Source organism: Rhipicephalus sanguineus, chromosome 6, assembly GCF_013339695.2.
Source record: "Rhipicephalus sanguineus isolate Rsan-2018 chromosome 6, BIME_Rsan_1.4, whole genome shotgun sequence".
In the NCBI taxonomy this organism is placed as follows: Eukaryota; Metazoa; Arthropoda; class Arachnida; order Ixodida; family Ixodidae; genus Rhipicephalus; species Rhipicephalus sanguineus.
The window spans coordinates 28,731,788-28,758,076 of NC_051181.1; the positions used below are offsets into that span (position 1 = coordinate 28,731,788).

Here is a 26,289-nt window from a genome sequence, read left to right on the forward strand (position 1 = left end):
TGAAAAAATTTAATGTGTATTAATAGACAGACTAATGTCTTTAGACATAAGAATCATTATACTGTCTAATGCCAGTCTAATGCGCTTTCTAATGCACACCTAATGCGAGTCTAATAGTAATTGGCCACCGTTAGTCTATAGAGTCGTGACGTTAGAGTTTCCGATGACCATTGTCTAGCGTTAGTCTATGGAGTCCTAATGCGTGAGTTTCTAATGGCCGTTGTCTAGTGAAACGCAATTGAACATACGCATTAGGTTGACATTAAACACCATATTGCAGACCTAGGCCTTATGCCAGCAACAGCATGTTTGCTGCACACAGGTCAATAAATATTTTTGTGGTTAACAATACAAAAGTGTGTATGCTTTAGACGATTGTCACATAAACGCCAGCAGACCATTTCGAGCAATGACTAGATCACCATTGTTCTTTACATGTAACAGTCTTTCAAAGCCAGTCAATAATCTTGCAGGTCTATGATACACGCATTTGTAAACGAGCGCTAAATTGCCAACCTATTTAGTTTCTATAGGACAATAAATGGGGCTAGTTAGTTAAATTTTGTATTTCCTACGAAAGAGCTCTTTTGCAATCACAAACAAACGAAATAAGACCAGGCGACAGATTTCAGAAGAAAGCGCTTTTCTATTTAATTTCTGACTCAGCACTGACGATAGGGTCTCTTGTGCTGCACTGTCGTAGTGGTACAGTTGCTGTATTTGAAACCTGCAAGAGAGAGTGTTAATATTAGCTTGGCACTGAAGCATACAGCTTAGGGCAGCATGTGAACAGATGTTGCAATTTATGATTAATGCCTTTTTTTCAGAACAGTGGTATAATTTTTACCATTTTAACTGAATAATCCATCTGTATCAATGTCCAACTACATAGCCTTGGCTTCATGCTGCTTTGATCAAAAACATAAGAAAACAAACCACTATATATCACTTCAGAGGGCTGTGGTTTCGTAGATTGGCCAGCTATTATAGACAGACCAATTAGCTCTGTTAGCTTCTTTGATGTAACATTTCATAATAACGTCCTTTCGCTACTCAAATGGTACTCCATGCATGACTGCTGCATGCATCAGTGAGCCTATTCCACCTCCTTTGTTTTAAACAAAACTATCACAGAACAATTTGTAGCTCATGCTCAGCTTGTGCAAGGTGAATCTGAGGAATAGGAAAGTGGAATGTGGAGCTGAGTCTTGGTAAAACAGCTAAAGAAATGCTAAATTCTAGTGAAAAGAATCATGAAATGGTGTGTTCTGTAAGAACCTACAATATATTTTACCGATATGCATGCTGTAACAAGTTATGGGTCATTTCTAAAAAAATTTTGAAAACAAGGCATTAGGGAAAGCGAGCCAAAGCATTTTTGTATTATTACCCCTGGTGAATTTTGCATATTATTCGATAGCTAAAAGTACATTCATTATGTACCTTGAAGAGGCGACAAAAGTTTTATGAAAATGGAAATATTTTTTCCCGGTTCCATGCTTTAAAGTACACATTTACAATGTTAGCTAGCAAATATTGCATAGTTATGAAATTGATCACTTGTCTTTTAGAAAAACAGAAGAATCCACATTGGAGTACGTCGGTACTTGTTGAACATCTTGACAGGATAGCACAGCTATTCAAGGAAAGAGCACATAGCAGAGCTAAACTCAAAACTAACCTTTTTTAGAAATCACGCAGACGCTTAAAATATCATCTGAACCCAAGTGTTCGCACAGAGATAACATCATCTACAGTGCATGTGCAAACAGCAAAATGGAATAATCAAACGTACACCCAGGAGGAAAGAGGATCACGAGCTAAGACACCGACACAGAAAGAAGAGAGGAGCATTGTCCGTGTATTCGCTCGCGCTCCTGTTCCCTCCCGAGTATGTACCAAAATGCCCAGTTACAAGTATTGCTAAAATGTACACCCTTCCACAATAGTATGAATTCATTCGACAATTAAAGCTCCCTGTCAAACAAGGTTATTCAAGGCACCATCACACAGTGCATTACACTTCTCTTTCTGTGGTAGGCCTCAACCTATGTCGTGAACTGTGCGATATACACAGATTCCTGGTATCTTTATAGATTGTGGGGTGATAATGTTCCAAAAAATGTGATGAAACATATGAGTATCCGATGCCTTCTAATGAAGGCTATCTCCGATTCAGATTATCAAACTCTCAGGCTTATCGATCATCTGACAACAATGCTTTTTTAGAAGGAAATGGGTACTCCCATGTTGCACGACATTGCTTAAAACATGGTTGCACCACAACCTATAAAAACATCATAAACCTGTACATAGCAGTAAGGTCAGAACAGGGACTATTAATGCCCACAACATAGAAAAATAGAGCAATGGAATACGCTATGAAAGTGTGGCCTACAGCTTTGCATGAAAGTCAATTTTCAATGTTGCATCACTTCATAACATAGCGGTAGAATATATGTTTCATTGCCTCCTTTTACTGTTTGTCAATGCCTGTAGATGACGTCATCTATGCAAGAACTTGTGGTTACACATAATACTGAAACGTTAATACTTATCGTAGAGACATGTGAAGGCAGGACGAGGAGGGACACACAAAGGTGCTAACTTTCAAGTAATTTATTTGGACTCAGATCATACATATTTATAATTTTAAGGAAAGAAAAACTCAGGCATGCGCAGGCACGGCTGCGTCCAGGAAAAATAGTTCTTTGTTAAATATAGTGACGGCACACTAACACAATCTTGGCAAAGATAATGAATAGTTGCTGATTCAATAATCAATCCAATGTACAGTATAGTATTATCACTGTGTGGCTAACCGGCAACTGCTGCCTCTTTTTGCATTGTTGCAGTGTTCCCTGAGCCTTCCTTTGAGACAATGGCCCATTTTCCCTAGATAATGCTTACCCCATAATAGGGGTATCTCATAAACGATGCCTTCTTTGCAAAGCATGTAACGTACGTGTCCTGCGATTCTTATTCCAGCCAAGCCTCCTTTGAGCAACTGCATGGGTTGGTGCTTTTGCATAGTTTAGTATACTTATTTGAAACCGGGATCACAACGCTGATGTTTGTCTTAGCACCAACCATGTTTATGCTGTCGGATATCCTGTGCAGATGTGGCATAGCAGAAACATATTTCGGCGATCAAGATTCGGCGTTGTTTTGGCCTAGCAACTGTAAGGTGGTTTTCTGAGTAGGGCTTCTGCAACCGGTACAGAAAAAGGAGCAGGATATCCTGCTTGCATCCACAAGCAGGATATAATTAAGGCTCGTCCACAAGAAATGGGAACAGGACTTTTTAAGGCGTTATCGAGGCAGTGTCAGACAATGCACCTTTTTACCATTATTTAGTGGGAGGAACTAAAAGGTAAGAATGACTTGTTTCCCCTCAGTTCGTATGACTAGCACATGCAGTTTTTATGCATATTAAATCGTACATTCAGGAACCTGATAGTACAATACTCGCCCGATGCTCGAGGGTAAGCACCATTGGGTGTAAGTAATCACGTGCAAGTGTTACGATGTTAGTGGCTTCAGATTCGACAGAACCTTTGTGGTAATCTATAAAGAAAGAGGTAGTCATCCTCATATCTTAAAACCCCTGTGCTTGTATATTGCACTAAAAAATCCTGTTCCCATTTCTTTTGAATGAGCCTTAATTTCAAGAACTCACCGGATGCCAGCAGGATATCCTGCCCCTGTTTCTGTACCGGTTGCAGAAGCCCTACTCAGAAAACCACCTTGCATTTGCCAGGCAAAAAAAAAAAGACTAATCTTGATGGACGACGAATTTTTGCCACTATGCCATATTTGCACGGGATATCCGTCAACATAAAAACGATTGGTGCTTGGGTAAACATCAACATTGTGCTCATGGCCTCAAATCAGGATTCTAAGCTAAGCAAAAGCAGCAACCCAGATACTCACAAGGACGCCTGGCTGCATTAAGAATCACAGGACACATTACGTGCCCTGCAAAGAAGGCGCCGTTTACCAGGTACCCCTATCATGTGGTAAGCGTTATGTAGGGCAAATGAGGTAGTCTCAAAAAAAAAGGCTCAGGGAACGCTGAAACAACGTAAAGAAAGGCAGCGATGACTGGTCAGCTACACATTGGAGCACAACTTTGCTTTACACTTTGATGAGAGTTTCATTGTGCATAGGCACATTGACAAACTACTACATTGATCATTGAATCAGCAACTATTAATAATGTTAGCTGAGATTGTGTTAGTGTGCCATCACTATCTTTAACAAAGAAAGAACAATTTTTCTTTCGTGCAGCTGTGCCTGTCCATGCCCGAGTTTTTGTTTTCTTTTTGTTCAATGCATAAGTAAGTGTGATCCACGTGCAAATAAGTAATTGTTGAAATTTAGCACCTGTGCATGTTTCTCCTTCTTGTGCCATCTTCACAGGTCTCTATGCTAAACCTAAGGATGTCCTACCATGAAGGCCAGATATCAACCCTTGATAACATTTTTTTTAAAGTTTTCTCACTCTGCTCCAAACTACATGGCAAAAAAAAATCACTAGAAATCCACTGATTTCTTGAACAATGCAATACTTGTATTTTCATAGTTAGCAAACAGAGTTCCATAATTATGACACTGTCTTCTTTTTCATTTCTGTGATTTACACACAAAACTGACAAAATTTTAGGATTTTTCAAGATGCTACCTTCCTGCAACCAATGGGGAGCATGAAAACCTATATCAGCGCTACAAAACTTCTCGCATTGTCTATTGTGGCTTCAGATTTCATTTCTTTCTCAATATTATTTTGCAATGGCCCTCGAAAATTCTGAAGGTAAAAGCTAGCATTGCAACAATACACATAACAACATGATTATAAGTAAGATTTCCCCGCACAGTTTCATGGCAATCCAAACAAAACAGATGTTCGGTGGAAGATGGAGGACGCCTGAAGAGACAAAACGTCCTCAAAGAGGTTATGTCGCTGCAGCCAACTTTTCAACAAGTAGACTTGCCTTCGTCAAGACAGCAACGTCAAGAAGCACCAGTTGCTCCCTTCATGAAGACAACTTCAAGTGTCAAAACGTTGGCTCTGGCGTCATTCCATGTTCAAGGATTACAAACTAAATAATACAAAATATTCTATGCTTCATGTTCAACGGATACAAACTAAATAATATGCACTGCACTAAATTGCAGGAAGTAGGTTTCCCACACCTAAGCTAAGGGCCAGTACATGCTATATTTCAATATGTGCTACGTGTCAAAACTGTCCCACTGTAGTGATAAAAAGAGATTCCTACCACTCAATATGGCTTGTCTGGGCTTGCAGGAAGACCGCTCCTATCTTGCACTGCAATCTGTCCTCTGTGTCGGTGCCGTGAACAGCTGTCATCGCTGATCCATACATGACAGATACCACAAAAGATTATTTTCACACAAAACAAACCCTACCACACACAGCGAGTACCAAACATGTCTTCAGGCAAGTGTATATCGATACATTAAAAAAGTTGATCCTTGAAAGAAGGGATCAGGGCACAATCAGAACAGGTATTAGTGGACTAGCCACTTCTTGCAGACTATCGAAAGAGTGGCACTGCATGTCCAACATTCACACATGTACGTAATAAGCATGACCCAGAACATGCATATGGGTGATCCACATGACAAAAACATTTGCAAAGAGTGCGTGGTGCATGAGCGCATGGTGCAAGGTGGGAACAAGCCATACATATGTATTGCGTCAATTTAGGAAACACATTTTTGGTACTCTAAAGCGAATTCACATTTAGCGTGTCTTGTTCACTTGAGCTATCTGATTTTTTTTAGTTATGTAAGCCCTTCACAAAACCAATAACGTTCTGCAACTTTCTGAGAACTTCTGGAAACATATGAATATATAAGAATTTAGATCTCTTTCTTTTAATTCATGACCTTACAAAGCTAAATAAATACTAAATCACTGAATACTACACCTTGGTTATGCATCCTCATACAATAAGAGGGCAATATCGGTACCATGCTGATGTAAAAAGGAAAGCGTGAAAATACAATGACTTAAACCAACCCACAATCAAACAACATTCTCACAACATGAGCACAGTCTAAATTATTCGTGATGGAGAAGCTGGTGTGCTTCCAGCAGCAAAGAAAAAATATATAATGGCAGAAAGGAAGTTCACGCACTTTTCTCAAACACAAATACTGCACCAAAGAGTGGCATGAGTTAGCTTAACTTAATCGAATTTACATATTCTTCTACTAACATTATTTCATATAAACATGTGCTTCTTCAAATGAAGCACGCAGCTGTTGGAGTGTACACTTAGTACCAGTACATAACGTAATTCACTCAAATACATTTACTTCAAGTGAGCTCCCTTAAAACATTCATGATGCAGCTACGTTGAAATCCTAACCACGGAGCAATTACATGGATTTCCGACAAAAGGACTCGGGAACGCAACCACAAAAACATATCCATCATCGCGTGTGCGTGACAGGGCCGTGTGTTTTTCTATCTACGTGCGCACTGTTGCGACACTTTTGCGCATTATTACCGAGTTTGGTCAACTCCTCTCGTATCACCACCGTGAAAACGCTAAGGGACGACCCGTATGTTTAAAGGCAGACACTTCTTCACGGCGACAAGGGATTGTATAAATACTCTCAAGCGATGATCTCGTGCAGTAAACATCCAAGGAATAACAGCGCAATGACACGAGGCTTGCATGATCGAAGGATAGGATCGCGCAGCCGCAATGCGCATCCTTCAAACATGTAATCAACGCAATCGGCGACCGGCTTTTACGGTGATGTAAATACAAGTGCGCTCAAAGCACCAAACATACCTGTCTATCGGGTCTCTCGTTCATTATCCTCGCTGTGCCAACACGCCGCCCGGGCTATCGGTTCCTGCACAACAGCACCACGCAATGAATAACCAAGTTACTTAGTTCAGCGCCTTTCTTCAACTTACCGAAGTTTGGCACTGGCTTTGCATTCTTCACAGTCGCTCGTCAAAAGGCTCACGCTTCCGCTCCCGTACAACCGCGGTCGCCGCTTGTCACAACACTGGGAAGTGGATTGTCTTTGGAGGTACACTCGATATTGAATCACGCGATTAACGTGAGTAATCGATAAACGAAGCAAGAAAGCACTTATGAGCGCGGAGACAAAGCTGCGCGTCCGATGAGGCTGTTCTGAGTGGCGACGAACGACGATGCATCATCCCCCACTTGCGGGAGGACGTTCCGAAACGCGCAAAATATCCAGTCGACGAATGTCAAGTACGATAAGCACACAATAAACGCACACAATATCTATCAACACGGTAAATATGTCACTGCGGAACACATGTGCTCGCGGGAAGCACCTGTAGTACAACGAGGCCTGTTGCAACTGCCGACTAACAGGCTCGACTAAAAAGAAAATATAGGTGGCAGCAGTGTCGTGTTATCATACAGGAAATTTTTGTATTGCAAATTAAATGTATTTATGGCTTTGCACACAAGTTTAAGTGTGTTTGCACTATTTGATCACTGTTTGTATTTAGTTTTCAAACTATACTTTTTGTTCTTGGCATATTAGAGAAAGTTTTGCTCACGCTCGAGGCGACGGTCATCACTGAGTCCCTGCAAGATACACGTAGTATACACGTAGGGTGGCTGGATTCTAACCACCCTAGTATAGATCTCAAAGGCAATGCTTTTGCGTACTACAAGCGCCGAACACAGATTTGTTTCAGGGTTGGAGGCTTTGCACGTGTGTAGATAGGTATGAATAGCGTGCATTCCTGCACAATAAAAGAGAAAGGGTGTATCTGACCAGGTGCCCATTCCTCTACTTTCTCTGCGTAACAGGAAACAGAAGCGTCAGCTGCGGGATGAAAGGCATGGGCGCCCCCCCCCCCCCCCCACTCCCTGTACCCCGCTCGCCGGAACTTGCCGACGGGGAATGAAGAATGGGGTGGGGGGTGGGGGAGGCTACGTTGGTAGCCACTGCTCCCAGGCGTATTTTTGTTGAAAACGTGTAGCTGATGATACACTTCCAAATTCTGACTGCAACGATCCGACTGATTCATCTCTCATGCTTCCCTCAGTGTCCGCAGTTCTATTACAGTGCACTGCAGTTCTATTAATCCAACCCCCCATCCTCCGGGCAAATGGAAAACCTACACTTCTGTGTAACTGTTCGGGGTATCGCATCACCGCACGCGAGCAACACTATGAAAATTAGTTAATTAGTAAACGCTTCAATATATCCGGCGGATAAAACTTCAATATATATATATATATATATATATATATATATATATATATATATATATATATATATATATATATATATATATATATATATATATTGAAGTTTTATCCGCCCAAGGCGGTCGAAATTAATCCGGAATGCCCTATTAGAGCGTGCCTCCACATCGTGCTTTTGGCACGGAATATCCCAGCATTATTATTATTATTATTATTATTATTATTATTATTATTATTATTATTATTATTATTATTATTATTATTATTATTATTATTATTAGTGCTTGAGGTGCTCAATGCTTATTAGTGCTCAATGTTATATCTCCTACTGAAACATGATTGAAATATTTATTGCAATAGAAACTGTTTGGCGTTTGAGATTTCTCAAAGACAAAACGTGAATATTGAGATCTGTAAGAAATTGAATTAGATTAAGGTGCATGTTAAAGAATCCCAAGTGGTCGAAATTTTCGGAGCCCTCCACTACGACGTGCCTCATAATCGTATCGCAGGGGCGTAGGCAGAATTTTTTTTTTTGGGGGGGGGGGGGAGGTGCACCTCCTTGATCTGAAGTGGGGGCCGGGCAGGCAGATGTGGTCGAATGTCATTTTGGGCTCTGTATGCCATGACAAAAAACTTTCGAGGGGTGGGGAAGGGGAGGGGGAGGGTGGTTGGGGCACGGGCCCGATGTGCCATCCCCTGGCTACGCCACTGTCGCATCGTGGTTTTGGGATGTAAAATCCTCGCAATTGTTACGATTAGTACTAGAATATTTAATTTTTAGTGGTGATGAACGCTTAATATATATTTCTTAGCTGTAATGTGCTTTGGCATTAGGATACGCATTGGAAAATCTGCGTACTTCTGTCATCAGAAATTCTGGTGCATATTGTCATTTGAGTGTCTGATGCACACGTGATGCTAAAGGACATTAGGCTTTGCAGGTCTAATGTCAATCTAATGACACATTAGGTGTGCATTAGTTGCACATTAGACTCGCAAAGTTCATTTTCATAAGGGCAGCTTCATCTATGCTTAAAGCACGCATGTTAGTCCAACTTAAGAGAGCCATTTTACGAAACTGTTCCCAATCGGCTTTGTCAATTTGCCATTTGGGAACCTGTGGAGGACATTCAATAGCTATCGGGGTGCTCAGAACTATAGGAAAATGGTCACTTCCATAGGGATTATTAATGACTTTCCATGTTAGTAGGGGCAGAAGTGATGGAGATGTGATGCTGAGGTCTATGGACGAGTAGGCATTGTTCGCGAGGCTATAGTATGTCGGCTCTTTTTTATTCAAGAGACATGCGCCGGAAGAGAAAAGGAACTGTTCAATGAGACGTCCTCGAGCGTCGCAGCGAGGGTCACCCCATAGACCACTATGTGCATTGAAGTCCCCAAGTACCAGATAAGGATCTGGAAGTTGATCTATTAATGACTGGAATTCATGTTTTTGGAGGTGGTAGTGTGGAGGTATGTAGAGAGAGCAAATGGTGACGAGTTTGTTCGAAAGAACTGCTCGAACAGCCACTGCCTCGAGGGACGTTCGAAGTGGTAGATGTGTGCACGCTACTCCTTGATTAACTACAACAGCGACACCACCGGATGACGCCACAGCGTCATCTCGGTCCTTCCGGAAAATAATGTAGCTGCGTAGAAAGTTGGTGTGTTTGGATTTTAAGTGTGTTTCCTGTACACACAGCACCTTTGGTGTATGTTTGTGTAAAAGTTCTTGGACATCGTCGAGATTTCTAAGGAGTCCTCTGACGTTCCATTGTATAATTTGTGCTTCCATATTGGAAGTTAGGTAGTGCTGTGTGTACAAAAAGGAAGTGAGTGTTGTTTAGGTTGAAAGTTAAAGCTCAAGTAGCAGGGCCGTCGTCGGGCCCCATTATAGGCTTTTTGGTTTTCTTGGCGCGCTCCAGGGAGCTACGCCGCTCTTTCGGTGCGAAGGGCACCGGAGTTGTGTCCATTGCGTCGTGTGAGGCACTGGACGCCCGCGTACGCGAGCTGCTAGCTTGTGTTTCCGACCTCGCCTGGCGAGGCGTGGTCGTGAGACCGGACGACTCTGGAGTCGCCGGGATCTCTGGCTTGGCAGGTGGATACTTCGTCTGGTGTGACGAAGTCTTGGACGCCACCGCGCCGGAGAGCGATGTGCTCTCCTTTGTCTCAATGGTACCGGAGCTTGTAGTGGCCACCGGTGTGGTCAGATTCAAAGTAGGTGGGGCAGCCTTCGCTGCTCCCACCATAGGGGCGGGTGGCGTTTGCCTCGGCACGCTGCGCGTGGTCCGGGCAACCGCGATAGGCCGTTGTGGTGCTGCCCCCCGTCGCACCACTTCGGCAAAAGATGTTCTTGGTGGAAATGACGTTGAAACTCGCTGTCGTGCTTCGCGGAACGTTATGTTTTCTTTTACTTTTACGGTGAGTACTTCTTTCTCTTTCTTCCAGGCCGGGCAGGCCCTGGAGTACGCAGGGTGATCACCTTCACAGTTCGCGCAGCGAGTCTCATCGCCAGCGCAGTCATCAACAGAATGACCCGTCGTTCCACATTTTCCACAGGTAAGCTGTCCTCGGCAGCTCTGAGACGCGTGACCAAACCTTTGGCATTTAAAGCATCGCCGCGGGTTTGGAATGAAAGGCCTTACAGGGAGTTTGACGTAGCCGGTTTCAATGTTCTCGGGTAGTGTGTTGCAGGCAAAAGTAAGGATCAAATGCTTGGTCAGTATTTCTGTGTTGTCGCGCCTTATCTTGATTCGTTGGACATGAGTGACACTTGAGTCTTTCCATCCATCTAGTAATTCTTCATCGCTGAGGCCAATCAGGTCCTCATCGGACACTACACCTTTGACAGTGTTCATACTCCGGTGTTGGCTCACAGAGATCGGGAAATTTCCGAAAGCAACAAGGTGTGCCAGTTTGTCGTACTGCTGCTTATCTCGTACTTCTAGGAGTAAATCGCCAGCTGCCATTCTTGTGACTTTGTAACCAGTTCCAATGGTTTCTCTGAGACATTTCGCAACCAGGAATGGCGACATCCCTCGTGCTGACTTAGTTTCATGTTCACTGTGTATGACATGGTATTTGGGAAATGATTGTTTCTGTTGCTGAGATATGGTTAGCGTTTCATCGGTGCGCCACCGTTTGAGGGAGCGATCAGTTGGTGAAGGGACGATATGTGCCATATAAGACGTGAAAATTTCGGCAGCGATGGTGGCCACCCACCACCGAGCCCAACAAGGGGACGCTACAAGGTTGGATAACGCTTGGAGACGCCAGCCATGCATCGCTCCTATAACCTAATATATCTAACCAAGGTTGGTTATTTACACCAGGTTAACCCTTGCCGCCCAGAAAGATGGAAGTCAAAAGAAGTAAGGAGAAGACAGGACAGATCAAAAGTGAGAGAGAAAGACGAAGATGTGAGGAGGGAGAGAGACAGGAAAAGGCGACTGCCGATTTCCCCTGGGTGGGTCAGCCCAGGGGTGCCGTCTACGTGAAGCTGGGGCCAAAGGGGTGTGTTGCGTCTGCCGGGGGGCCTTAAAGGTCCAATCACCCGGCGTCGGCTCAACCCCCAGGATCCCCTTTTCCCCGGACACGGCAAAGCCACGCACGGCTAGGCGTGGGAGGGGTCGAAACCCCCCGTTAGCTCGGGTCCGTGGTGTCGCTACACACCAAACGCCTACTTGCGCAGACGCCCCTGCGGGGATACGAGCCACAACAGCTTTATTTCTTTCGTCATTTGCATGTTATAACACGTACAAGCAAGAACTCTTTCTTCAGTATCATGGAGCCACAAAAATTGTTTTATACAGAAAATGCGACAAAATCGTCATACAAATCACAACTACAACACGCAGAGAAGCCTTCAAGTAAAAATCCTCCGACGTGACCGCTTGCAAAAGTCATGAGGACAAACAACGGGCTGCGTATATGGGGCACTACATCTTGCTTCGCAACAACCTGCGCTCGAGGGCCGTGTAGCCTTGGCTCTGCTGCACGGAACTTCTGGAACACAGTATAGACGATGCGCTTGCAGAGTGTGGCTTCGACGTGTGCTGCACCTGGCTAGGGTACTTGCGGGTGGTTTACAGCCACTACGGCAGCTTGACACTGGATGGATTTCTGAAAGCGTGTGCGATGACAGCAAGTTGCAATCGTTGAGCAGGACTGCAGCCCTTCCTCAAAGGCCCTTTTCCGGGCCACCCAATTTCTGCATTGGTGGAGACCTGCTATCACGACTCCACTCCGTGTTTCCCTCAAATTCTTTTGTTAGACCCAGTACATTTATTTATATCTGTTGAACGGCTGTCTCAACCACCTATTTCAACATTTTGTTTCTGTCAAATAGCATAAGAGCAACTGTCCGTTAAGTAGATCTGTCCGTGAACTTATTTAAATTAGGTCATTTATTGCCAGCTCGAACGTTAGTGCTAACTTACGCCAGTTAACATTCGGTCGTGTTATTGGGAAGTATATTGCGCCTAAAAGCGCATACCAGAAATTAAAGGCGTCTAACGTGCTTAGCTGGATGTTACACGCCAGCTTGTAGTAAGCACACACGCACAATAAATGATGATGATGATAAGGATTTTGTGGCGCAAGGGCCATGAATGGCCAAAGAGCGCCATGTCTATTATGTGGTGTTAGCGATGACCAATGATTACGATGACCGGGTGTATTGTGGCTGTATAGAGGCCTAAAATCACGTGCTTTAAAGAGGGCGTAAAAGATGTGTATACAGTATAAAATTATGGCAGTGATAAGTGGTGTGATCTATGGGTGTAGGATAAATGACGAGTGAGCATGGTATTTACAAGTGAGAGGCGGGATAACTGCACGAATGCCTCCTCAAGGCCTTTGAGCCCAAAGGCCGGGAGGCAGGTGCTTCCTTTGATAGAGTTACCGCAGCAACAGCCTCAGTCATGAGACCGCGCTACGGGCGCCTGGAAAAATAACGTTGAAATTATGTACATCTTTTATTGTTGTTGTTGAGTTGAGTTTTATGGCGCAAGAGCGACTAAGGCTATGCTGCGCCAGACACATGGTGGGGAAAGAATAAAAGCACTATATTGAACAACACTATGGCCCTGACTATGAAATGTGTGCTAGGCGGTGACACATGGGATATAATGAATGGTGTAGTCTGGCTGTAGAGAGGCCTAAGACAGCTAGTTGCGTAAGAGCGTAAGATGTATATATATATATATATATATATATATATATATATATATATATACTCTAAAATTGTGAACCTGATGCGTGGGGTGGTCAATGTGTATGGTTGCTGCGCGTGACTATCTTGTTAAAACCGTGAAGGAGTTCACCTAGCACTACTGCCCTGCCAGCGCCCTTATACCCAAGGGCCGGGAGGCAAGTGCCTTAGTTTAAATTCCTGCTGCAGCAAGGGTCTCTCCGGAGAGGCCGTGCTACAGTTCGCATGAGTTTTGCTGGTCTGGTAGAGGTAGCATAGTTTGTCGTAATTAAAGTTTATTTAGCAATTCTGCTTCATCTAAAAAGCTGAATACATTAGCCAGGGGTATTAACGGGTCATCTCCTAAGATTAACATTGGATGAAATGGAATTTTCAACTTATAAAAGATTTGAAAATGTTTTTGTCTTAACGGTTCCATATGTGGGCATGCTATTAAAATGTGTACAACTGTTAGTTGCTCATTGCATTTATCACATGCTGCTGGTTCGTTATCTGCCAGTAGATAATTATGTGTGACGTGTGTATGGCCTATTCGAAGTCGGCACAGTACTACTTCGATAAAACGCTCTTGATGAAAGCAAGTCTTCCACTCATCAAGGACAGGTTTTATTAGGCGAAGTTTGTTGTTTTGTTGCGATTTCCATTCTTGCTGCCAATGAGAGGTGATGGCCCGGCGAACTGCTTTAATTCCATCCCTAACTGGTACATTGATTTTTGAAACACGTAGCTCTTTTGCCGTTGGTGCGAGTTGGTCCGCCCTTTCATTGCCTGGGATCCCAACGTGACTCGGGACCCAGCAGAAGTGTATGGCATGGTCGTCGGTGAGATGAGATAACATGTTTAAAATATCACCAATAAAGGGCTCATACTGAGATATTGAATTTAAGGCTCTGAGAGCACTTAAAGAGTCTGTAAAAATGACTGCTTTCTTGTGTTTTGAGCTTATGATGTTCCGTACTTCCATCCATAAGGCATGGCACTCTGCGGTGTAGATGGAGACAAAATGTGGTAGCCTTGCTACCTGCTCGCATGTTCCTCCTATCACGCTGCTTCCAACATACGCAGACGTCTTCGAACCATCAGTATAAAATTCTTTGTAAGTGTGGTACTTTTCTTGTAGCGTGCGGAATTCCTGCAGTATATGTTCACGTGGGGTATGTTGTTTTTTAATATGTGTTAGTGAGAAATCAAGATATTTGGAGAAGTCACTCCAGGGAGCTAATCTGGCTGGTCTTCTTGCGACGGACAGAGCTTCATCAGGAACATTCAGGGCGCGAAGTTTTTCTTCAAATCTAAGTGCTAGTGGTCTAATGGCGTTTGGCTTGTTTATGTAGTGTAGTCGTTGGTCAGAGCGTGTGATAATGTTGTAACATATATGGTCTGGTGAAGAACGAACTTTCAGGGCGTATGTAAACATCAGTTGCGTTCTTCTGTATTCCAAGGACGGTTCGTTGCTTTCGCAGTACAAGCTGGGAATGGGCGAGGTCCGGTAGGCACCTGTTGCTAAGCGTAGCCCTTTGTTGTGGACAGGATCTAGGCGCTTGAGGTACGAGCCTCTTGCTGAGCCATAGATAATACTACCGTAGTCTAGTTTACTACGTATCAACGAGCGATAGATGTGTAGGAGGCATTTCCGGTCGGAACCCCACCGCTTCCGAGACAAGACTTTGAGGACATTGAGGGCCTTATTGGCTTTAACTTTCAGATTATTAATGTGTGAGAGAAAGTTAAGCTTCTTATCGAATACGACCCCCAGAAACTTTTGTTCCTGTTTTACTGGCAATGATGTTTCGTTTAATTTAAGGACGGGGTCTGGTTGCAAGCCTCGTTTGTGAGAGAACACCACGGCGACAGTCTTTTCTTCTGAAAAGCGGAAGCCGTTTTTGTTAGCCCATTGGATTAGCCTGTTTAGTGCGATTTGAGTCTGCCGTTCGCACGTCGCCATGTTAGGTGACCTGCATGCTATTTGGAGGTCATCAACATAAAGTGAGTGCATAAGAGTGGAGGGTATGACCTGGTTCACAGAGTTCATTTTGACGACAAAGAGGGTTGTGCTTAAGACACAGCCCTGAGGCACACCGTTTTCTTGAGTAAATGGACGTGAAAGCGTTGAGCCTAAACGAACTTGAAACGTTCGGTCTGATAGAAAGTCGGACAAGCAGTTGAGCATCCTTCCACGGATTCCTAGATCCGCCAGGTCTCGTAAGATACCATATTTCCAAGTTGTGTCATATGCCTTTTCAAGATCGAAAAATACGGCTAGGCAGTGCTGCTTGTACAAAAAGGCTTCTCGTACAATGTCTTCAAGGCGGACGAGGTGGTCGGTAGTCGAACATCCTTTTTTGTAACCACACTGATGGACATTTAATAAGCTATCGGTTTCGAGGACGTATGTTAGCCTAACGTTAATGATGCTCTCGTAGGATTTTGCTATGCAGCCTGTGAGTGCTATGGGCCTGTAGCTGGTTGGTAGTGTAGGATCTTTTCCAGCTTTCAGAAATGGAATGATAACGGCTTTTTTCCAGTTTTTTGGCATTCTTCCAGTCTCCCAGATAGCGTTGAAGAAGTACAACAGCGTCTTCACCGCCTTCTGGGACAAATGAGCGAGCATTTGGTAATGTATTCTGTCTGGACCAGGTGCTGTTTTCTTGCCTTGAGAAAGTACACTGTTCGTTTCCTGAAGGGTTAAGGGGGCGTTGTATGATTTGTCCTTAAAACCTGTTGTGGGAAGTTTTTGTTTTTCCATAGACTGTTTATGTTTTAGGAAGGCTGTCGAATAGTTGGCTGAGCTCGAAATAGTGCAAAAGTGCAGCGCCAAGAGGTCTGCCTGTTCTTCTAAAGTTGTCTGGATGCTCGGAGTTGAGAGAATGGGGATGGTATATGAATTATAGTTGCCGTTAAACTTGTGCACCTCATCCCACATTCTTTTAGATGTGATGGAGCTGTTTATAGATGAGACGTATTTTTTCCAGGATGCTTTTTCAGCCTGCCTGCGGATAAATCTGGCCTTTGCCCTTGCCTTTTTAAATGATAGGAGGTTGTCTTGTGTAGGGTATCTACGAAAAATACCCCAGGCCTCGTTTTGCACTTTCTTAGCCTGTGTGCACTCCTTTGTCCACCAGGGTTTAAGTTTTTTTTTATTTAAGACGCCGGAGGATTGTGGGATAGTTTGTTCGGCTGCTGCGAGTATGCAGGTGGTGATTGCCTCATTCATCTCATCTATGCCTAACCCGTGAAGTACCTCTTTTTCTAGGGCTGCTTTTTCTGTGAATAGCGCCCAGTCTGCCAGATGTAGTTTCCACCGAGGTGGTCTAGATGTGGTAGTAGGGAGAGTTTGCGTTAATTTTATGATAGCGGGCATGTGGTCACTGCCATAAACATTATCGATTACGCTCCATTTACAGTCACAAAATAAAGACGGCGAGCACAGTGCTATATCCAAGCAACTCGTAGCTCCTGTGCTTGGGGAGCAGTAGGTGACGCTACCAGTATTTAAAAGACATATGTCATTGCTGAGAATAAAATCTTCGAGGATTTGTCCTCTGATGTCGGTTGCACTGCTTCCCCAGAGCGTTCCGTGCGAATTAAAATCCCCTGCTATAACGAATGGTTCAGGCAGTTGGTCCAGAATGGGCTCTAAGTCCTTAACACTAAAATGCGTATGTGGAGGAATATAAACGGAACATATGGTGACATTTTTATGAGCTAAAATAGTGACAGCCACGACCTCAATGTGACTGTTGACTGTGATCTCTCGTGCTGCAATACCACTTTTGATGATGATGGCCACACCGCCAGACAACCGGCTAGCGTGAACGCGGTCGCGCCGCACTACAGTGAAACTTTTAAGGAAGTTTGTGTGTTTTTCTCCTAGATTTGTCTCCTGTAAGCACATGGCCATTGGAGAAAATCTATTTAGCAAATCTTTTACGTCACCTATGTTATGGAGGAGTCCTCTGCAATTCCAATGCATAATAAAAGCCATCTTGGAAATAAGAGTTGACAAAAGAGGAAGTTAGGAGTGAATGAAAGATGCGGAAGATTCAGGTGACATGTCTGGAGATATGGTGGTTGTAACGAAAGGAGCCATAACCTTTGAGGTTATGGAGAAGCAAATTCGTTTATTATACAGGGCCTTTTTGAGGCCCTGTAATTAGGGTTTTCTCTTTTTTGGAGCGGTCGAGCGAGGCTCGCCGCTCCTTAGACATTGCCTGTAGTGACTGGCTTGCGGTAGTGTCCATAGCCTCCGAGGAGGCGTCGGACAGTCGTTCTAACGAGCGATCCGTGCGCCTTCTGGGCTTCGTCTCAGAGGACGAAGCTTTCGCCGCAACTGTAGCCGAGGTCGACGAGGCCCCCACCATCTGCCCTCTGCCCTGGCTCATGCCAGTGCATGTCGAGGCCTCCAGCGGGGCCGTGTTGAGTGGGGGCAGGGCAGCCTTGGCTGCTCCCGCCCTGGGGGCGAGTGACGGTCGCTCCGGCACGCTGCACGTACCTTGGGCGGCCGCCTGATGCCGTCGTGGTGCTGCCCCCTGTTGCACCACTTCGGCAAAAGATTTTCTTGGGAAGTAGGGAGAGACACGATGCCTAGCTTCGCGGAAACTGATGTTGTGTTTGACTTTGATAGTGATAATTTCTTTTTCTTTTTTCCATGCTGTGCATGATCGGGAATACGCCGGATGTTCCCCATCGCAGTTAGCGCAGTGGAATTCGGCTTTGCAGTCATCGTCTGTGGAGTGTCCCGTGGTACCACATCGTGCACAGGTAAGTTGCCCACGGCAACTCTGTGAAGCATGTCCGAATCTTTGGCACTTGAAGCAGCGCCGTGGATTCGGAATGTAGGGTCTGACAGGGAGTTTGAGATAGCCGGTTACTATTTCTTCTGGTAGTGTGCAAGAGCCGAAGGTGACTATTATGTGCTTGGTAGGAGTTTCTTTGTTTTCTCTTCGGATTTTGATGCGCTGAACTTGTATGACATTCTCGTCTTTCCAGCCCGCCAAGAGGTCACTGTCGGTGAGATCCATTAGGTCGTCATCCGAGACGACACCTTTCACTGTGTTCATGGTTCTGTGGGCGGTGACGGTGATGGGTTTCTCCCCAAACGCTACAAGTTTTGTCAGTTTTTGGAATTGCGACTTGTCTTTTACCTCGACTAGAAGGTCCCCACTTGCCATCTTGGTGGCCTTGTAGCCACTTCCGATGGTGTCAGTGAGGCACTTCGAAACAAGAAACGGTGAAATGTTTCGCGCTTTCTTTTCTGTGCTTTCATAATGTATCACATGGTACTTTGGAAATGAGTCTTCTTTCTTCGAAAGGAACTGTACGGTTGCATCGTTGCGCCCCCTTTTATGGGGGCGATCTGTTGAGAAAGTGTTAGGTGAGCCCATGAATAAGTTGTGTGTTCGGTAACAATGCCAGCCACCCACCATCGAGCCCAACGAGGGGACACGACAGAGGCTGTGGTGTAGCACGCCCTGCCCTGCCAGCTGTACATTATTACTATAACCGAATATGGTAACCCAAGGTTGGAGGACCACACAGGGTTAACCCTCGCCGCCAGGAAGAATCGGAAGTAACCAGAAAAGAGAAGTAGACAGGAAAGAATAAATGTGGTAGAGAAAGACGAAGAAGAGGGTATGTACATCTTTTAGATACTCAAAAAGGGACTGATATTTAAAAAGTGGTTCTCTGCCAATGAACATACCGGGATGAAGTTTGATTGATTGATTAGTGGGGCTTTGTGGCGCAAGGGCCATGGGTGGCCAAAGAGCGCCATGTCTTTTGTGTGGTGTCAGCGATGACCAATGATTACGATGACAGGGTGTATTGTGGCTGTATAGAGGCCTAAAATCACGTGCTTTAAATAAGCGTAAAAGGGGTGTATAGAGTATAAAATTATGGCAGTGACAAGTGATGTGATCTATGGGTGTGGGTTGAATGACGAGTGAGTATGGTATTTACAAGTGAGAGGCGCGAAAACAGCACGAATGCCTCCTCAAGGCCTTTGCGCTCAAAGGCCGGGAGGCAGGTGCTTCCTTTGATAGAGTTACCGCAGCAGCAGCCTCAATCATGAGGCCGCGCTACGGAGCGCCTGGAAAAATAACGTTGAAGTTATGGACATCTTTTAAAAATTCGAAAAGGGACTGATATTTAAAAAGTGGTTCTCTGCCAATGAACATATCGGGATGAAGTGGGAACTGCACGTATATTGATGAAAAGTGCTTTTTTCTGAGAGCGTCTAGTTCCGTGCATTGCAGTAGAATGTGGAGTACAGTTAGTGGATCGCCACAGTGCTCACACAGAGGTGGATCGCCTCCGGACAAAAGATATGAATGTGTACTATGTGTGTGGCCTATCCTCAGTCTGCAAAGTGTAACTTCTGTGTAGCGTGATTTCGATACCGGCGGCCAATTACCTAGTTGCGGCTTGATAAGATGCAGTTTATTTTGTGTGTTCCTATCCCATGTGCTCTGCCAAAAGGCCCTGATCTTTCTTTTGAGGAATGGTTTTAAGTCTAATGCAGGGATAGCTACAGACGTATTGGGACTGTTTTCGTGGGCGGATGCTGCTAGCTGATCCGCCAACACGTTGCCTTGTATCTCGCGGTGCCCTGGCACCCAGCACACTACGACATGTTGTTTAAGAGAGTAGATCGTGCATAAAATAGAGTAGAGCGAGACAAGGACCGGATTTGTGTGTTTTGTCATAGTTTTTAAAGCTTTCACTACGCTTAATGAATCCGTGTATATCACTGCCTTTTGTAGTTTTAATTGTTTTATGTGTTTAACTGCCGCAAGTATCGCGTAGGCTTCTGCCGTGAAGATACTGGAATCAGGGTGCAGAATACCGGAATCGGAAAAGGATGGACCAACGGCTGCGTACGACACAGAAGTGTCAGACTTTGAGGCATCTGTAAAGAATTCAGGGTGTGGGTACTTGTATTGTAATTCAAGGAAGTGTGTACGGATATGTGCAAGTGGCGCATGCTTGGTAACTTCGACGAAAGAAAGATCGCACTCTATAAGCTGCCACTGCCACGGCGGGAGATAGGCAGCGGGAGCCATTAGACAGTGTTCGAGAAGTGGCACACCCATTTCTTCAGCTAGGCTCCTCACACGAAGTGAGTACGGCTGTCTCATCGAAGGACGGTTGTGAAAAAGTTCAGAAGCAGACAATTCATTGATTGTAGTATGAGAGGGGTGTTCGTTGTTTGCGTTCACTTTGAGGAAATATACAAAAGATAGGTAAGTTCTCTGTAGGTGTAGCGACCACTCATTCGATTCAACGTATAGGCTTTCCACGGGGCTAGTACGGAAAGCGCCCGTAGAAACACGAATGCCCAAATGGTGGACTGCGTCAAGCATCTTCAAGGCACTTGGCGTCGCAGAATGATAGATTATCGCCCCGTAATCTAGGCGTGTGCGTACAAGGCTTTTATAAAGGTTTATCAGACACTTCCTGTCACTACCCCACTTAGTGCGTGACAACACTTTTAGAATGTTCATAGTTTTTATGCACTTGTTTTTTATGTATTTAATGTGTGGTATAAACGTAAGTTTTGTGTCTAGAATTAGCCCTAGGAACTTGTGCTCTGTTTTTACCGACAGACGCTGACCATGTAGGTCAATGTGTGGATCGGGATGGAGGCCTCTCTTTCTGGAGAATAGGACGCAAGTGCTTTTTTGTGCATTCAGTGTAAACCCATTCTCGTCTGCCCATTTAGAGACCTTGTTCAAGCCCAGCTGGACCTGCCGCTCACACATTGAAAGGTTGCATGATTTATAACCGATCTGCACGTCGTCCACATATGTGCAATAAAACATGTTCCGTGGAATGCACAGACGTAGCGAATTCATTTTTATAATAAAAAGTGTGCAACTCAGGACACCACCTTGCGGCACTCCAGTTTCCTGGACAAATATTCGGGACAAGACATTACCCACTCGAACACGGAACGTGCGATTGGACAAATAGCTTTCGATTATGGTCAGCATCTCTCCTCGGACACCTAAGTGTGAGAGGTCTCGCAGTATGCCAAAGCGCCACGTGGTGTCGTAAGCCTTTTCCATATCGAGGAACACCGAAAGAAAGAATTGCTTGTGGACAAAAGCGTCGCGAATTTGTGCCTCGATACGGATAAGGTGGTCAGAGGTAGATCTACCCTCTCGAAAACCGCACTGGTATGGGTCAAGTGATTTGTTTACTTCGAGGAAATGTATAAGTCGGCGGTTTATCATCTTTTCAAAAAGTTTACACAGGCAGCTTGTTAGTGCAATGGGCCTGTAGCTCGCAACGGAGGATGGGTCCTTGCCCTGTTTTAGAATAGGAATAATAATGGCTTCTTTCCAGGCCGAGGGGATCTCGCCGGAAGACCAAACAGCATTATACAGTGAAAGGAGGGTTTTTTGAGTTTCAGATGGCAGGTGTTTCAACATTTCATATACAACACGGTCGGAGCCTGGGGCAGAATTATTGCAACAGTTAAGCGATGCTTCTAGCTCAGCTATGCCGAAGGGTTCATTGTATGCTTCGTTTGTGGATTTGCGCTCTAGTTTCTGTTTTTCGATTCTCGTTTTGTATCTTTGGAAATCTTCACTATAGTGCGACGAGCTCGACACCTGTTCGAAGTGTGAACCTAGGAAGTTCGCCTGGTCTTCCAAGCTGTCGCCTTGTGTGTTTACTAGAGGAAGTGAATGTGCTTGTCGGCCTGCTACCCTGCTAACCATGTTCCAGACTTTGGCCTCCTGTGTATATGAATTAATACCCGATAAATATTTCTGCCAACTTTCCCTTCTTGCCTGTCGGCGTGTTCTCCTGCCTTGGGACTTAATATTCTTAAAACTGTCCAGATTCTCGGCTGTGGGAGATTCCCAAAGCAGCCTCCATGCTTTATTTTGTTTTTTGCGCGCATTTCTACACTCAGTGTTCCACCACGGCACACGTCTTTTCCCGGGCAGTCCAGATGTTTGTGGGATACACTTATTTGCTACATCAATCAAAAAAGCAGTAAAGTATTCTACAGCTTCCTCCATGCTTAAAGCACACATGTCGGTCCAACTTAAGAGAGCCATTTTACGAAACTGTTCCCAATCGGCTTTGTCAATTTGCCATTTGGGAACCTGTGGAGGACATTCATTAGCTATTGGTGTGCTCAGAACTATAGGAAAGTGATCACTTCCATAGGGATTATTAATGACCTTCCATGTTAGTAGGGGCAGAAGTGATGGAGATGTGATGCTGAGGTCTATAGACGAGTACGTATTGTTGGCAAGGCTATAATATGTTGGCTCTTTTTGATTCAAGAGACATGCGCCGGAAGAGAAGAGGAACTGTTCAATTAGACGACCTCGAGCATCGCAGCGAGAGTCACCCCATAGACCACTATGTGCATTGAAGTCCCCAAGGACCAGATACGGTTCCGGAAGTTCATCTATCAAGGACTGGAATTCATGTTTATTCAGTGGGTGATGCGGAGGTATATAAAGAGAGCAAATGGTGACGAGTTTGTTCAGAAGAACCACTCGAACAGCCACTGCCTCCAGGGACGATTGGAGTGGTAAATGTGTGCACGCTACTCCTTGATTAACTATAACAGCTACACCACCGGATGACGCCACGGCGTCATCCCGGTCCTTTCGGAAAATAATGTGACTGCGTAGAAAGTTGGTGTGTTTTGATTTTAAGTGTGTTTCTTGTACACACAGCACTTTTGGTGAGTGTTCGTGTAAGAGTTCTTGGATATCGTCGAGGTTTCTTAGCAGTCCTCTGACGTTCCATTGTAGAATTTGTATGTCCATTTTAATGTATGTGGTATGGTGCTGTGTGTACAAAAAGTGCTTCCTTAAATTACAGGGCCCTTTCTAGGCCCCGTAATGCGTGTCTTTTCTTTTTTGGCGCGCTCCAAGGAGTTGCGCCGTTCCTTCGGCGTCTGAGACGCCGGAGTCGTGCTGTTTGTGTCCATCACCTCTTCGGAGGTGGTGGATGGTGCCTGCACAGCAGGCACGTTCGCGGCGGCTTCGGGCCTGACTGCGCTTGCAGCGGCCTTGGGTCCGGCAGGCTCGGGAGTCTGCTGGCCCTCTTTGGGAGGGGGCGGAGCAGCACAGGCTACTCCAGCCGGGGGCGCTGATGGCGCGACCGCAGTCACACTCCGTGTGACTCTTGCGGGCGCTGGAAGATGTGGCGCGGCGTCCCGGCGCGACACATCGGCGTAGGAGGGACTAGACTGGTTGTGGAGGGAGAAACGTTTGCGAGCCTCTTGGAACGATACGTTGAATTTGACCTTCAGTTCTATTATTTCTTTCTCTTTCTTCCACGAGGGGCATGATCGTGAGTAGGCTGGGTGGTCCCCTTCACAGTTCGCACAACGAGCTGCAGAGGTGCAGCTCTCAGACAAGTGCTCCTTGGATGCACATTTTGCACATGTGGCGCGCCCTCTGCAGCTTTGCGACCCATGTCCAAAGCGCTGACACTTGAAACAACGACGGGGATTCGGAATATATGGTCGGACACGAAGCTTACAATAGCCGGTTTCAATGGAGTCTGGCAGGTTGCTATTTCCAAATGTAATAATAATGTGCTTTGTTGGGATCTGTTTATCATCTCGCCTTATTGTTATTCTTTGTACTTTGACTACGTTTTGGTCCTGCCAACCTTCCAGCAGTTCACTTTCGGATAGTTCGAGGAGGTCGTCATCAGAGATCACACCGCGCACCGTATTCATCGACCTGTGCGGGCCCACTGACACTGGTATGTCCCCAAATGCTGTGAGTTTCGATAGATTGTCATACTGTGTCTTGTCGCGAAGTTCGAGGAGGAGATCGCCGCTTCCCATTTTTGTTACCTTGTAACCTGGGCCGATTGCTTCCGTGAGAGTTTTGGACACAAGAAAAGGTGAGATTGCTCGGACTGCCTTGTTTTCATTCTGACTGTGGACTACATGGTACTTCGGAAAGATCTGTTTGGGTTGTTGAAAAGAAAAGTTCTCATCGGTGCGCCACCTTTTCAGGCGGCGATCAGGGAGTGCGGGAAAAGGGTTATCCATATGAGAAATTTGAAGTTCGGCGGCGATGGTGACCACCCACCACCGAGCCCAACGAGGGGGCGCTTCAAGGTAGAACACTTGAAGACGCCAGCCATACATCGCCGCTATAACCAAATATAACTACCCAAGATTGAGTAACTACACAAGGTTAACCCTTGCCGCCAGGAAGACTGGAAGTAAATAGAAGAGAAGAGTAGACAGGAAAGATGTAAAGTGAGAGAGAAAGGCGAAGATGAGGGGAGAGAGAGACAGGAAAAGGCGACTGCCGATTTCCCCTGGGTGGTACCGGGATGAAGTGGGAACTGCAGGTGTATTGATGAAAAATGCTTCACCCGGCGCGCCGCATCAGCGTAGGGTGTGCTGTGAAAGGGTGAGCACCTTTTACGGGCTTCGCGGAAAGAAATGTTCTCTTTGTATTTCAATGTGATGATGTCCTTTTCTTTTTTCCAGCTTGGACATGAACGTGAGTATGCAGGATGGTTGCCGTTACAGTTGACGCAGTGTGGTGGCTCAGCCCAGTTGTCGGAGGGGTGGCCTTGTACACCGCATTTAGGACAAGTTTGATGACCACGGCAGCTGAGTGATCCGTGGCCGAATCTCTGGCATTGGAAGCAACGTCTGGGGTTACAAATGTATTGTCTGACATTTAATTTTATGTAGCCTGTTTCAATGGTTTGGGGAACAACACTGGTTGCAAATGTGAGAATCAGGTGTTTCGTTGGGATTTCTTTTCCTTCTCTTCTAATAACGATTCGTTTCACATCAGTTACGTTCTGGCTTTTCCATCCCTCTAGCAGTTCAGCTTCAGACAAGTCAAGGAGGTCTACTTCAGAAACGACACCGCGTGAGGTGTTCATGGACCTATGGGGTGACGCTGTAATGGCTATGCTTCCAAGTGATGCGAGAGTGCTGAGTTTTTCATACTGTTTCGCTGTGACTTCCAGAAGAAGGTCACCGCTCGCCATTTTGGTTACCTTGTAGCCCGGCCCTAAAGCTTCGGTCAAGGATTTTGCGACTGTGAATGGTGAAATAGTTCTTGCGAGTTTGTCAGGGTTCTGGCTGTGAAGGACATGAAACTTTGGAAATGTTTCTGCTGTTGGGGTCAGGGAATTGAGCACTTCATCGGTGCGTACCCTCTTGTGAGGGTAACGATCAAGGTGACGGGGGAATGGATCTGTTTCCATTATAGTTGTGTGTGTTTCGGCAGCAGTGGCGGCCACCCACCATGGAGTCCAACTTGGGGACGCTGCAGCACTTATGAACTAAGGCTGCAGACGCCAGCCGTACAATGCCGCTATAACCTAATATATTATGTCCAAGAGAGGACATATATACACGGTTAACCCGGGCCGCCTACGAAAATGGGGAAGTAACAGAAGAGATTAGAAGACAGGACAGCGAGGAAAGAAGATAGGAAAGTGAAAGCTCAGAGAGGGGGACAGGAAAAGGCGACCGCCGATTTCCCCTGGGTGGGTCAGCCCAGGGGTGCCATCTACGTGAAGCAGGGGCCAAAGGGGTGTGTTGCCTCTGCCGGGGGGCCTTAAAGGTCCAAGCACCCGGCGTCGACTCAACCCCCAGGATCCCCTTTTCCCCGGACACGGCAAAGCCACGCACGGCTAGGCGTGGGAGGGGGTGGAAACCCCCCGTTAGCTCGGGTCCGTGGTGTCGCTACACACCAAACGCCTGCTCGCGCAGACGCCCCTGCGGGGTCACGCACAATAAAGTTAAGACTGTTGACAAAGTGCATTTCCGTAGATAAAAAAGGAACTGTCGCTTTGCCTACCCAAATC

At 45.5% G+C, this 26,289-nt stretch overlaps 1 long non-coding RNA gene across 1 annotated transcript; it reads right to left on the reverse strand.

Moving 5' to 3' along the window:
* Positions 1–626: 626 nt before the first annotated feature.
* On the reverse strand, positions 627–7,356 carry LOC119395663 (uncharacterized). The gene is made up of 4 exons (XR_005184287.2): positions 6,962–7,356; positions 6,834–6,897; positions 5,283–5,376; positions 627–727 (listed from the first exon to the last, which is right to left on the reverse strand). It is a non-coding gene; the product is annotated as an uncharacterized LOC119395663 (long non-coding RNA).
* Positions 7,357–26,289: the final 18,933 nt, after the last annotated feature.